The following is a 13,087-nucleotide window of genomic DNA, read 5'->3' as shown; positions in this document are numbered from 1 at the left end:
ACTTTCAGGTTTCCCTTTTTTAGAGGGCCTGACAAAAAAAAGGTTTAAAAAAATTTTGTTTTTAAAACCACCCCCTTAAAAGTTTTAAATTTTATACCCATTTATTAAAAATTTCAGGGTTTTATTTTTTAAAAAAGCCCTTCATCAGGGGGGGTCCAAAATTCCAGAGAACAAGGGAATAAACGGTCTAACCCATTTTTTTAATAAAACCTGGTTTAACATAGGAACCCCCTTTTTGAGGGCATGAAGGTGAAAAAAATATGCCTTTAACCCTTGTTTTTTGGAATTTTCTGTCAAAAATCTGTATTAACTTGTTTGTGTAAATCATTGCGGGGGGTTTTTAAACCCTTGTTTTGGGAAAAAACCCACGACAGGGGGACCAAAGAACGGGTTTTGGTGTTTTTGAGAACTATGGACGGGACTCAGCAGGGGACATTTATACCCCAAAAAGGGCACACCTTTGGACTGTTTGGTCTAAAAGGGTCTGAACTTTTCCCAAGGGGTTTTGGGGAAGGACAGTTGCTCTCTCTGATCTTTCCCTGGTTTTTTTTAAACCGGCACTTTTCCCCGTGCCTAAAAAGTGTAAAAAACAAAGATAATCAAAAAAAAGGGGGTTATAACTAAAAAACACCAGGGGACACATTTATCAGCTTTTCTCCTCCACCCCGCCCTCCTTGGGCTTTTCAGTAAATTGAGTTTTGTAGATTTTTTCCCAACGAAAAAATTACAAATTTTTATTTTGATCCCCATTCCCGCAAAAGGTAAAAAGTTTTTTTCGGGTAAAAAAAGATCCCCAGGGGAAAAATGGCCCAAATGATGAAAACAGAAAAAAAGAGAGCGAAAGGAAAGGGGAAAACGAAGGTGGGGGAAAAAAAAAATTTCCTGGTCCATTATAAACCTAAAAAAGAAAAGACTTTGCATTTATAATTTGGAACTGAGGAATGCAAGGCGGTCCTTTTCTCTGATATTATCTCTAGAAACAATAATTCACGTGCTTTGTTTGCTACTGTCGATAGATTAACAAACCCTCCAGTGCCAGTAGCATCTGAACTTTTATCTACCAAAGCCTGCAATGACTTTGCCTCCTTCTTCAAAGACAAAATTCTGAAGATTAGACAAACAGTCAGTGCCTCCATATCAAGTACAAGATATGTGTTGTCACAGTGTTCAAGCAAAAATATGACAGAATTTCATATAATCAACCATGAAAACCTGGAGGACATTATACAACATCTGAAATCCTCCTCCTGTTGCCTTGATATTCTACCAACGGGTGTTTTCAAAAGTGTTTTGACTTGTTTGGCTTCTGATCTTCTACAGATTGTGAACACGTCTCTTCTTTCAGGTATCTTTCCACAGGCCCTGAAAACTGCAGTAATCAAGCCTCTATTAAAAAAGAACAATCTAGACACATCAATAATGAGCAACTATAGGCCGATATCTAACCTTCCGTTTTTAAGTAAAATCATTGAAAAAGCGGTTTTTCTACAACTTAGCCATTTCCTGTCACTAAACAACAGTTTTGATACCTTTCAGTCGGGTTTCCGACCACACCACAGCACTGACACGGCTCTCGTCAAAGTTTTTAATGACATCCACCTTAACACAGATAGTGGCAAAATTTCAATCTTAGTACTACTTGATCTCAGTGCTGCATTTGACACGGTCGACCACGACATATTACTAAACCGATTGGAAAACTGGGTGGGACTTTCTTGCTCAGTACTAAACTGGTTTGAAACCTACTTACAGAATAGGGATTACTTTGTGACAATAGGTAATTATACATCCGAGCATAAAAATATGACGTGTGGAGTTCCCCAAGGCTCTATTCTGGGGCCTCTTCTGTTTAACATCTACATGCTCCCACTGGCCCAGATTATGGAGAACAACAAAATAAGTTACCATAGTTATGCGGACGACACACAAATTTATATAACCTTATCGCCAGGGGACTATAGTCCAATACAAAAACTGACTAAGTGCATCGAACAAACTAACGGCTGGATGTGCCAGAACTTTCTGAAATTAAATGAAGGAAAAACTGAGGTGGTTGTTTTTGGAGCAAAAGAGGAACGATTAAAAGTCTGCGCTCAGCTTCAAACAACAATGTTAAAAACAACAGACAAAGCCAGAAATCTTGGTGTAGTCATGGACTCAGACCTGAACGTTAACAGCCACATTAAGACAATTACAAAGTCAGCTACTATCACCTTAAGAATAATCAAGGGTTTAAAGGACTTATGTGTCAACAGGATTTGGAAAAATTTGTCCATGCCTTTATCTTCAGTAGACTGACTACTGTAACGGGTCTTTACAGGTCTCCCAAAAAAAATCAATCAGACAGCTGCAGCTGATTCAGAACGCTGCTGCTCGGTCCTCACTAAGACCAAGAGACTGGATCACATCACTCCAGTTCTGAAGTCTTTACACTGGCTTCCTGTGTCTCAAAGAATTGATTTCAAAGTACTCTTGCTAGTTTATAAAATCACTTAACGGTTTAGGTCCAAAATACATTTCTGATCTGCTACTACACTATGAACCACCCAGACCTCTCAGGTCATCTGGGACAGGTCTACTTTCTGTCCCCAGAGTCAAAAACTAAACAGGGTGAAGCAGCTTTCAGTTCTATGCTCCTCATATCTGGAATAAACTCCCAGAAACCTGTAGATCCGCTGTACTCTCGGTTTTTTTAAATCAAGGTGAAGACCTTTCTTTTTGATGCTGCCTTTCTTTAAGTGACTGCTCATTTCTTTAAATTTCTTATGCTGCACTGTAACTTGTATTCTTGTGTTTTATGTGTCCATTTTTAACTGTCTTTCATGTGTTTTACAGGTTTTTAATGCTTATGATTTTTAAACTGTTTTTATTGTGTTTTATCTGTTTAACTGATTTTGTGTAAAGCACTTTGAATTGCCCTGTTGCTGAAATGTGCCATACAAATAAAGCTGCCTTGCCTTGCCTTGCCTTGCCTTTCAAATGTATTATATCAAAAAGTCTGGGTAAAAAGCTGATACCTTAGCAACAGTATAGAAAACTTTAGAGGATTTGAAACCGTGACTTTTCCAAACCACAATATACCTTGAAACCGGTAACCGACCAATGCCTATATGGTAACAATTCACACACTCAGTATAGAACATGGGACGGATCACAGAGGATAATCTTCACCTGTTTAAGTACACACTGGCCAAAGAGAGACTGAAAAAGTGATCATCTTTCTTTAACAAATAACCAATAACTTAAATTCCAATGATACAGAAAGGTTCCCTAACCATGCAGTCATTCCAAAACTGATTACATTCTCTAAAACAGCCTGACAAAAACAAGACTGCAGCGGCCACTGTTCAGAGTCTATCCTCTGGGGCTTCTCATATGCTGCATTAATGATACACCTGAATCATGATAGAATCTGTTCCTGCAGGTCTTGCAAACGTACGGCTTCTCATCTGTCTGGGCTCTTCTCACGTGGACCAACAAGCCACTACTATGTATAAATGTCGGTTCTCATGTAGATTTTCAAGTTATCTTTACAACCAAAGTCATTTCTACATGTTGCACAAGAATAAGGCTTCTCACCTGTGTGGATTCTCACATGCTTTAATAATGCTGAACCATCTGAATTGTTTCCTGCAAGTCAAGTAAATGTACGGCTTCTCACCTGTGTGGGTTCTCATGTGGATGTTAAAAACACCCTTATGTCTGAAATCTTTTCCATATGTTTTGCAATAATAAGGCTTTTCACCTATGTAGATTTTCATGTGTCTCCGAAATTCTGAATTACACTTTCCCACATGTAGCATATGAAAGACTTTTTACCTTTACCTGTCTCTGATATGTTAGTGTTAGTTACATTGTTACTGTGACTTCTACTCTTGCGTCGTCTCTTCTTTGGTTCTGGCTCTGCATTTCTAGTTGATCCTGAGTCTCCATGCTGGCCTCCTTTCTGATCTTGGCTCTCAGCTCTATGGAGCTGGTGGTCACTGTTTGCTTCTGATTCCACAGAGGTTATAACTGGCATGTTGGCTAAAGTCTCTATCTCTGCTGCATTTAGAGTGTCATCATCAGGGTTTAAGTTCAGAGTCTGACCTTCACTGTGGTCCCTTTCCTCATAAGTAAGAGTCAACATAAAGGTATCAGTCTCCTGCTTCAGGACCAGCTGCTCTCCCTTCTGACTGGTGCACAGTTCCTCTTTAATCTGTGGAGGCTCTGGGTCCTTTTGGTCCAGACTGGAGTTCCTCACCTGAATACAGAGCTGCTGGTCAGAGAGAACCTCCTCCTCCTTACAGACATGTTGCTGTGGGAGCTCTGGAGGGACAGACAACAAAAGAAATAGGTGTACTGTTCTCGCTGAGGTGTAACAACTCCAGCTAAACAGTGAGCTAAACTCTCTCTATTCATGAACACGAAGAAGCATTAATTCCTTATCAGCAGATTTATTTCCTTCATGTTGTGCTGAATCCATACACATGCGGTAGTGATGAGAGATGAGAGAGTAAAACTAGGGAACAAACAGCAAAGTATTGTAATTATCTAAGCAACCTAGTTTTCATTAACATTCCTTTTACAACATTAAATGATTATGCTTAAAAGTTAACACAGAACAAAGATATATACATACAAGCGATGCTTCTGCTGGGAAGTTAACTGGCTGGATGCATTTCCCTGGCGCATTGATGATCTGCCTTTCTCACGAGTTTCTAACGTGGTGAATTCCAACGCTATTTCCTACTTCCGGTTTTAGCTCAGTAAACAAACGTCAAAATAAGAGTCTGCATAAACTACTTCCTGTTTGGCTCGCTAAACAAATGTCAAAATAAGAGCCTGCATTAAACTGAAAGTATGCCAAATTAAATGCATAAAAATTCAACTTAAATGCCTGAAGGGCAGAACAATAGGATACCACTGTTATTGGAGAAAAGACCAGAACACTAGCTCTCTTTCTCCTGAGATCATAGACTGTAAAAAATAATGGACGGAGCTTCCGGGTCAATGGAGTGGAGCCAATGCTGAAGCTCATTAAAGGTCCCATGGCATGAAGATTTCACTTTATGAGGTTTTTTAACATTAATATGAGTTCCCCCAGCCTGCATATGGCCCCCCAGTGGTTAGAAATGGTGATAGGTGTAAACCGAGCCCTGGGTATCCTGCTCTGCCTTTGAGAAAAATAAAGCTAAAATGGGCAGATCTGAAGTCATGCTCCTTATGAGGTCATAAGGAGCATGTCATGATACATATGAAAGACTTTTTGCCTTTACCTTTGATTGATTCCACACAACGCTCTTTGGCAAATACAAATCTCTACTTTCATTAATTTTGGGGCGTCTTATTCAATACTAATAGGCTATAATGTCTATAATTAGCAAAGGGCTAATCAGTGCCCAGGATCTTGTGCTACGCCCCTGGATGTGACTGCTTCTTCTATAAAATAAAATGCATAGGTTACCTTGTCTGGCCAAAAGCAAATGGTACATCGTCCAGTCGTTTCCGTTGTCGCTCGTTCTCCTCTTTTGAACGACAAAGTTCCTCCTCGTACTCCAATGTTTTCACTCACGTTAGACGCCATATTGCTCAAAGAGTAACAACCGGTTCTGCTGCCGCTTGGTGGCTAACCTTCAAAATGAAAGTTTGTATAAAAAGGAGGTAGAAGAAGGTTATTTCAATGGTAAACATTCTTCACTTGACTTCATTCATTCATTCTTCAATAGAGATGGGCATGGTGTTATTTCAGTTAGACTAATAGTTGGTTTCATTTTCATTGAGAGATGATTTTATGGAAAGTTCCCCATGCCGATCTCTAGGTATGGTGAAGGGTATTTGATGATGGGAGGGTGGGGTATTTTAATTCCAAAGGCCAAGTACTTTATCAGTACCAGAAATAACTGGCCTTTAATAATGAAAATCTGACTGCCTGCCCCCTGTATTTTAACATAGGGGGGTGTTTACTTATGCCCCCTGTATTTTAACATGGGGGGTGTATACTTATGCCCCTGTATTTTAACATAGGGGGGTGTATACTTATGCCCCCTGTATTTTAACATAGGGGGTGTATACTTAAGCCCCTGTATTTTAACATAGGGGGGGTGTATACTTAAGCCCTGTATTTAACATAGGGGTGTATACTTATGCCCCTGTATTTTAACATAGGGGGGTGTATACTTATGCCCCTGTATTTTAACATAGGGGGTGTATACTTATGCCCCTGTATTTTAACATAGGGGGGTGTATACTATGCCCCTGTATTTTAACATAGGGGGGTGTATACTTATGCCCCTTGTATTTTAACATAGGGGGGTGTATACTTATGCCCCTGCATTTAAGGAAGAACATTTTATTTATTTATTCATTCATAAAGAAATCTGTGTCCTTAAAGGGTTTGGATTTTCCTATTTTTTTAATTAAGGCATTAAGATCAATTTCCAAAAGATGATTTTTATTCCTCTTTTAGTCAACTTTAGCATGGGGTGTCAAAATAAGAGCCACTGTATATCCCCAGGCATGCGTTAACTTAAATTAATTACATTACTTGGTGTCTTATAAAAACCGTTTCCATTCTTATTATATTTATCTGAAAATAGTAAGACCATTATTCTACAGAAGCAGATGTAAAAATCTTCCATTTTAATTTTATTTAAGTAAATGTATACAAAACAAGTTTTACAATTCCTACAGTTACTAAAACTGTGGCAAATATTGAAGTACAACCTCAAACTGCAGTTGGCTGTTTGTTGTCCTTTATTTAACAGAAATTGAACAGATATTTGAGCAGTTGTTGCACAGCATTTCTTTTAGTAAATAAAGATTTAACAGAGACAATCTTTGTAAACAAAACAAAAAAGCATTCACATCCTAAAACAAAGGAACTGGAAGTGAAATCTTTGCTGAAATGAGTAAACGTGCCAGAATCTCACATCTACGTCTTCCAGCTCAGTTGGAGGCTGCTCAGTAACGCTCAGCATCACCGGGAAAGAGCTTCTAACACTCTGGGACCTTAGGCCATTTTTACTGTTTAATTTCCGTCTGGATTTATTTTATAAAAAAGCTTGTAAAACATGTAAATGTACTGTATTTAAATAGCGCTTTTCCAGTCTTAACAACTGCTCAAAGCGCTTTTACATCTACAGGAAACATTCACCATTCACACACATTCATACACTTTGGCCGGGGCTGCCGTACAAGGTGCCACCTGCTCATCAGATAAACATTCATACACATTCACACTCTCAACTCGGGGTTCAGTGTCTTGCCCAAGGACACTTTGACAATGACTGCAGGGGTGGGGATCAAACCACCAACCTTCCGATTGGCAGGCAACCACTCTACCACTGAGCCACAGCCGCTCCATCCAAACATCAACCCTGTTGTCTACAGTCAAGATGTGAAGATCTTTTTTTTTTAGGACAAACTCGGTTATTAGAATATTTGGGTTGCAGTGAGGTCATTTGCATGTTAAAGATGGTTGTAGGGCCTTAAAGATAAATAAATAAATACATGAATCTTCCAGATATGTATTGATATCACAGACATATAAGTAAAACCTAAGCCATTTTCCATTCTAAAACACTTCTCATATGTCTTGGGAGTCACACTGTGAAGAAATAATCATTATAACTTATACAGTTGACAAAATACATGCATTTTTTCCAAAAAAGTCAAGACGTTTTGCTCTCATGACATTTACTTATGCCAATAATAACATAATGTCATATTTATTGATATTACACCCACAGCAATGTTATACAAGCAATTATGTGTCTAAATATTGCATAATTTGGCCTACCATAGAGTAAATAGGCATTTTTGTCCCCTCTGGCCTTCCATACAAGAGGGGTGCCTTTATCTCCCATATATGGGCATGTACTTCCTGAAAAATAGACAGGACAGACAGAGAGAGAGAGGGAGGAGCGAGCCAGCGGCAGAAATGAGCCAAAACGCGATGAATTATGGATATAAAGTGGATCAATCTTGGATATAACAGTATGGATTTAAAGCCCAAAGAGGCTGAAGTTCCAGGCTGGATAGAAAATACCCTGTAGAGGCTAGAAAGACGGGGAAAAGACCGCCGTAAAGCCGAAAACGTCAGGATTTAAACGAAACCGAAAGTGAGTAAATCGCTTTTATGGTTCAAAAGTTATTAAATTTTAAATCGGGGGTTTTTTTTACTCGTGGGCGAGGTTCGGGCTCAGGGGCAAACCCGATTCATGGTCTAGGTCCAGAAAAGGGACCGTTGGGTCCATTCTTAATGTTATGGCCGTGCAGCTGAACGCATTGCTGCTCCGTCACAGAATCGGACAAAGTTATGGGGTTAGGAAAAAAAGGATTTTCCTCGTCTCCCCATGTTCCCACGGGGGCGGTAAGGGGGAGGAAAGGGGCAAAAGGGGGAGAAAAGAAATTTAAGGGACACAGTTTCCACGTGTGGACGATAAAGTTTTGTTTCAGAGTTTTTTTGTGTAAAATTTTTTACTACAAACTGAGCAACTAAAAGAATTCCCCCCTGTGTGGAAAACCCATGGGTCCGATTGCAGGGTCTGCAAAATGTTTACAAAAAAATAAAAAAATTTAAAATGGTTTCCCCCCGTGTGGAAAGAAAAGTGTGGTTTTCGAGTTGCTTTTGTTGGAATTTTCCCAAAAATTGAACAGAAAATGGTTTTTACCTGTGTGGATTTCAGTGTAAAACCCAAAATTTTGCTTGGCTGACAGAAATTTGTTTGAAAAAAAGAGAGGGGGAACATTTTTCTTTGAATAAATTTTCTGTGAGTCGATAAGGTCGTTTAAAAGGTTTTTGCCCAAAATGAGCAACTAAAGGTTCTCTCCGTTTGGACCCAGGGGGTTCTGCAGGTTTTTTGGGGCCCAAAGTTCCTGAGTTCGACGAGTAACGGGGTTTTCCAGTGTTACATCCAACATCCTACAGGTTCTCAGTTTGGAACGGCGAACCTGTCTGAGGTTCCCTAGTCTTCCCCAGTCGGCTGTCATCGATTCGATCGGGGGAGTCTAAAGTTTGTCATGAGTAGTGGCGAAAAGGGAAAATGGATTGATTTTCCTGGGGTTTTTCCCCACAGCCCCAAAAGGTTTTTTCTTGCCGCTTGTTCTCTCAGTTTGGTTTTCATGAAGCTGTGAGGATGAGTTCCCCTTCATATCTTCTTTACTTTTCAGGGACAGGTGAAACGGGAACTTGTATCAGCCTCCCCACCTGAAGTGCTTCCTTCCGTTTGGCCCGATTTGCTCCGTCCTTTTTAGTGTGTGGGGTTTGGGTCCCCCTGGTCCATACTGGAGCTCCCCCCCTTTTGGTCGGGAGGAAACCCTCGTTTTTAAAACCCCCCGACAGCTGGGGTCTGAGGAGTTTAAGGAAATAAAGCAATGTAAAAAAACTGTTAGAAAATGAAATTCATGTTGACTGATTTTTTACGGGCTCCAAAAAGGACCAATTTTTGCATTGTTATTTTTTTTTCAAAAATACAAGCTTTTTTAAAAAATTTCACACCTGTTAATTCAAACCTGCTAAATGAATGTGAGGCATTTGGGGCTCTTTTTTACAAAAAAATCGGAGCCCCCTTGGGGTCAGTGAAAAAAAAATAAAATAAATAAATAACAAAGGGCACACTGAGTCAAAAAAACCGGGTCAGGGTTTTTATAAACGTGAGCAAAAAGGAAAGTTTTCACAGTTTCAATTTCTGGACTTTTATCATATCAAAATTTATTTAAATAAAGTGATGCTCTTTCATAAAGTAGTAAAGGTTAACAAAAAAACTACAAACTCTTTTTATCAAAACGGGCCCTCCTCAACCGGGAGAAAAAGATTGCGGGGTGCTGGGGATATAAAATACAACAGACGAAAAAATTGTTAATTAAAGATTTAAAAAAGTAGTGTTCCAAACTTTGTTTTTCAGAGGCTGTAGTAAACTTTGAGGAGACAAGTTATAATTTAAGGTAAGTTGGACACAAATTTTTTTAATGTTTAATTAAAGAATTTGGAGGGGGTTGTGTTTTTATATGTCAGCACCGCGGCTGTACAGAGACCAAAATTTTTTTCCCGGTTTGGGGGGACGGTGTTTTGAAGAAGAGTTGGGGATTTTTAAATTTCTATGTTAGGAAAAAGGTAATTTGTGATTAGTACATTTTTAATATAGAAATTGATCCAGAAGCTTTAATCGGAATACTTTTTATTTGCTCACTTTAAAACGGAGCAGGATATGTTTCCAGGGACCCAGGGGGGTCGTAGAAAACATATGAAAATGGCATAAATAATTTTTAAAAATTTTGGGATTTAGTTTTTTTATGCGGTCCCTATCCCGTTAAGGCAGTAGAAACGGACCCCTTGGGGGCCCCTTGGGGAACGCACCGCCCGGGGTAGGGTTTCTTTCTGCTTTTTAAAAAAATTAAAAATCAAATTAAAGGGATAAGCAATTTCAGCTAAGACGTTTATGTCGAAGCAAAAACCCCCCAAGAAATTTGGTTTAAATGGAGGATTTTCTTTTGCTTTTTTCCCGAAGGGATTTTTTTACAGAGTTAAATCAGATTTTGGTGTCTTACCCTTTTTCATTTCCCCAAGGACATTTTTTTTAAATTAACTTAAGACGGGGTATTTTTGTTATTTTTTGCAATGTTTTTTAAAGAAAAAAAAACGGTGGAAAAAAGTTATTACGGTAAAAAATTGGAACCAATGGGATGAAATTTTATATCCGCTGATAAATACAAATTACGTTTTAGAGCCGTTTGAAAGTTAAAAGAGGGTAGCGTTTTTTTAACTTAAAAAAAACTTTTCATTTTATTTCCCCAAAGTAAATTTTCATTTACCCAGTCCCCATCGGAACCTATTTATTTGAATGCGGGGGGTTTTTAGGTTTGGGTGCACAATTAATCGAATTTTTAAACGCGATCACGATTTTGACTTCCCCGATCAAATTTTCGTGATCGGCGAATTTTTTATAAGGCATTCAAGAAGTCCCAGTTTTTTTAAAGCCAATCCCGCCCATAAAACGTTGTCATGGCCGTCAGAGTAGTTCCTGCACCCGTGCAAATTGTTTCTGATGTAGACAGTACAGAGGACAGAGTAGGGAGGGAAAAAAAAACAGATAGCAGTCGGAATAGTCAGTTCAAGGTTTTCCCGTTTACCAGTAAAAACTCTTTCTTATCACCGCGCAGCCCCCGGCCCAGCGGCCGCTGGTCCCCGTTTGATTATTAAACCCGAATAAAACCCAGGTTCCCCCTTTGGGACCAAAGCCACTCTTTCCCAAAAACAGACGGTTTTTCTTAAAATTTACAACCGTCCGTCTCACCCCCCCCAAGGTTTTAAAAGTTGGGTGTACCTTTAAGCAAATTTTCCTTTTTCCCCATGTCAAAAATTAGGTCTGCCTTCCACCCACGTAAAATCCCCGCCCCGCCCCCCCTTTCCCCCACACTGCGCAATTTGTCCCCAGTTCGTCACTTCCCGTCCGTTTTTTTAACCTTTTCCTCTTCGGGCCGTACAAATCCTCCACAAATTTAATTGGCAGAATTTAGCTGCCCGCATCAAATCGAAACCCCCCCTCCACACATCACCCTGCCTCCAAATCATGGTCCCGGTCCAGTTCCCTATAAATTCAAAATCCCTTTTTAGCTTCAAGGCCTCCAAAAACCCCGCCCCCCCCTATTGGTTTATCCCCCAGCGTCCCACTCTTCGCTCCCCCAGCCCCTTTTTTCCATAAAAAAGTCTGTCCCCCCGCCCGTCCACCCCCCATGGGGGGGGAGCATTTTGCCCCGTCCCCGTCTCTGGAATCCTACCCCCCAAATCAGAAACATTGATTCATTCCCCCATTTAAAATCACAACTAAAAACACATCTGTTTATAACTGCGTATTCCACCTAAATGTCTGTTGCTCCGCCTTTTCTGTTGTATAGTATTTGTTTTGCTGTATAGTATTTGTTTTTCTGTTGTATAGTATTTGTTTTGCTGTTGTATAGTTTTGTTTTTGTTTTGTTGTATAGTATTTGTTTGCTGTTGTATAGTATTTGTTTTGCTGTTGTATAGTATTTGTTTTGCTGTTGTATAGTATTTGTTTTGCTGTTGTATAGTATTTGTTTTGCTGTTCTTAATTTATGAATTCCCTGTGCGGCGTCCTTGAGTGCCATGAAAGGCGTCTTTAAATAAAATGTATTATTATTATTATTATGTCTACAGTTTTAATTTTTCATTAACACAGCTGTATATTGTTAAGTATGAGGGGGCAAACCTGTATTCGTACCAGTGTTTCCGCGGGTAACTGTCATCGCGGCCGCTACGGCGAAGAACACAGAAGAAGTTTTTGAATGCAGCTAACTTCAGTTGGTAGAGTAACAACGTGGGAGACGGAGCTGCTGTACCGAAGCCTGGACCAGGACCAGAGATGTGACCCATGGCCAGAATATCATAGTTCATAAAAATGCAGCGCAGTGAAGATACAGACGTTTAATACACACGACGTGTGTATCCGCCGTTCGACCCGTGCTGGACCCGTTCATAATGATCAGCCGTCTCTCTGTGAGTAGCGTCCATCACACTCCCTCTCCAGTTATAAATAGCCTATGTGACAATAAAATTTGTTTTGATTAAAATCAACAAATAATCGTGAGAATAATCGCGATCAAAATTTTGATCAAAATAATTGCGATTATCATTTTGGCCATAATCGTGCAGCCCTAGTATATGTGTATGAGATCCTGACAGTATGATAACCTTAAGCAAAAATATTACAGTTTCACACTATTGCAATCACAGCTTTCAAATGTATTATTTCAAAATGTTTGGGTAAAAAGCTGATACCTTAGGAACAATATAGAAAACTTTAGAGGATTTGAAACCGTGACTTTTCCAAACCACAATATACCTTGAAACCGGTAACCAATGCCTATATGGTAACAATTCACACACTCAGTACAGAACATGGTACGGATCACAGAGGATAATCTTCACCTGTTTAAGTACACACCGGTCAAAGAGAGACTGAAAAATTGATTATCTTTCTTTAACAAATAACCAATAACTTAAATGTCGATGATACAGAAAGGTTCCCTAACCATGCAGTCATTCCAAAGCTGATTACATTCTCTAAAACAGCCTGACAAAAACAAA

General features: G+C 39.4%; 1 long non-coding RNA gene across 1 annotated transcript; it reads left to right on the top strand.

The window, feature by feature from the left end:
- Positions 1 to 1,141: 1,141 nt before the first annotated feature.
- On the top strand, positions 1,142 to 13,085 carry LOC116670465 (uncharacterized). The gene is made up of 3 exons (XR_004327031.1): positions 1,142 to 1,152; positions 7,524 to 7,531; positions 13,019 to 13,085. It is a non-coding gene; the product is annotated as an uncharacterized LOC116670465 (long non-coding RNA).
- The last annotated feature ends 2 nt before the right edge of the window (positions 13,086 to 13,087 follow it).

Source organism: Etheostoma spectabile, chromosome 20 (genome assembly GCF_008692095.1).
Source record: "Etheostoma spectabile isolate EspeVRDwgs_2016 chromosome 20, UIUC_Espe_1.0, whole genome shotgun sequence".
NCBI lineage: Eukaryota > Metazoa > Chordata > Actinopteri > Perciformes > Percidae > Etheostoma > Etheostoma spectabile.
This window is presented reverse-complemented; position numbering and strand designations above follow the sequence as displayed.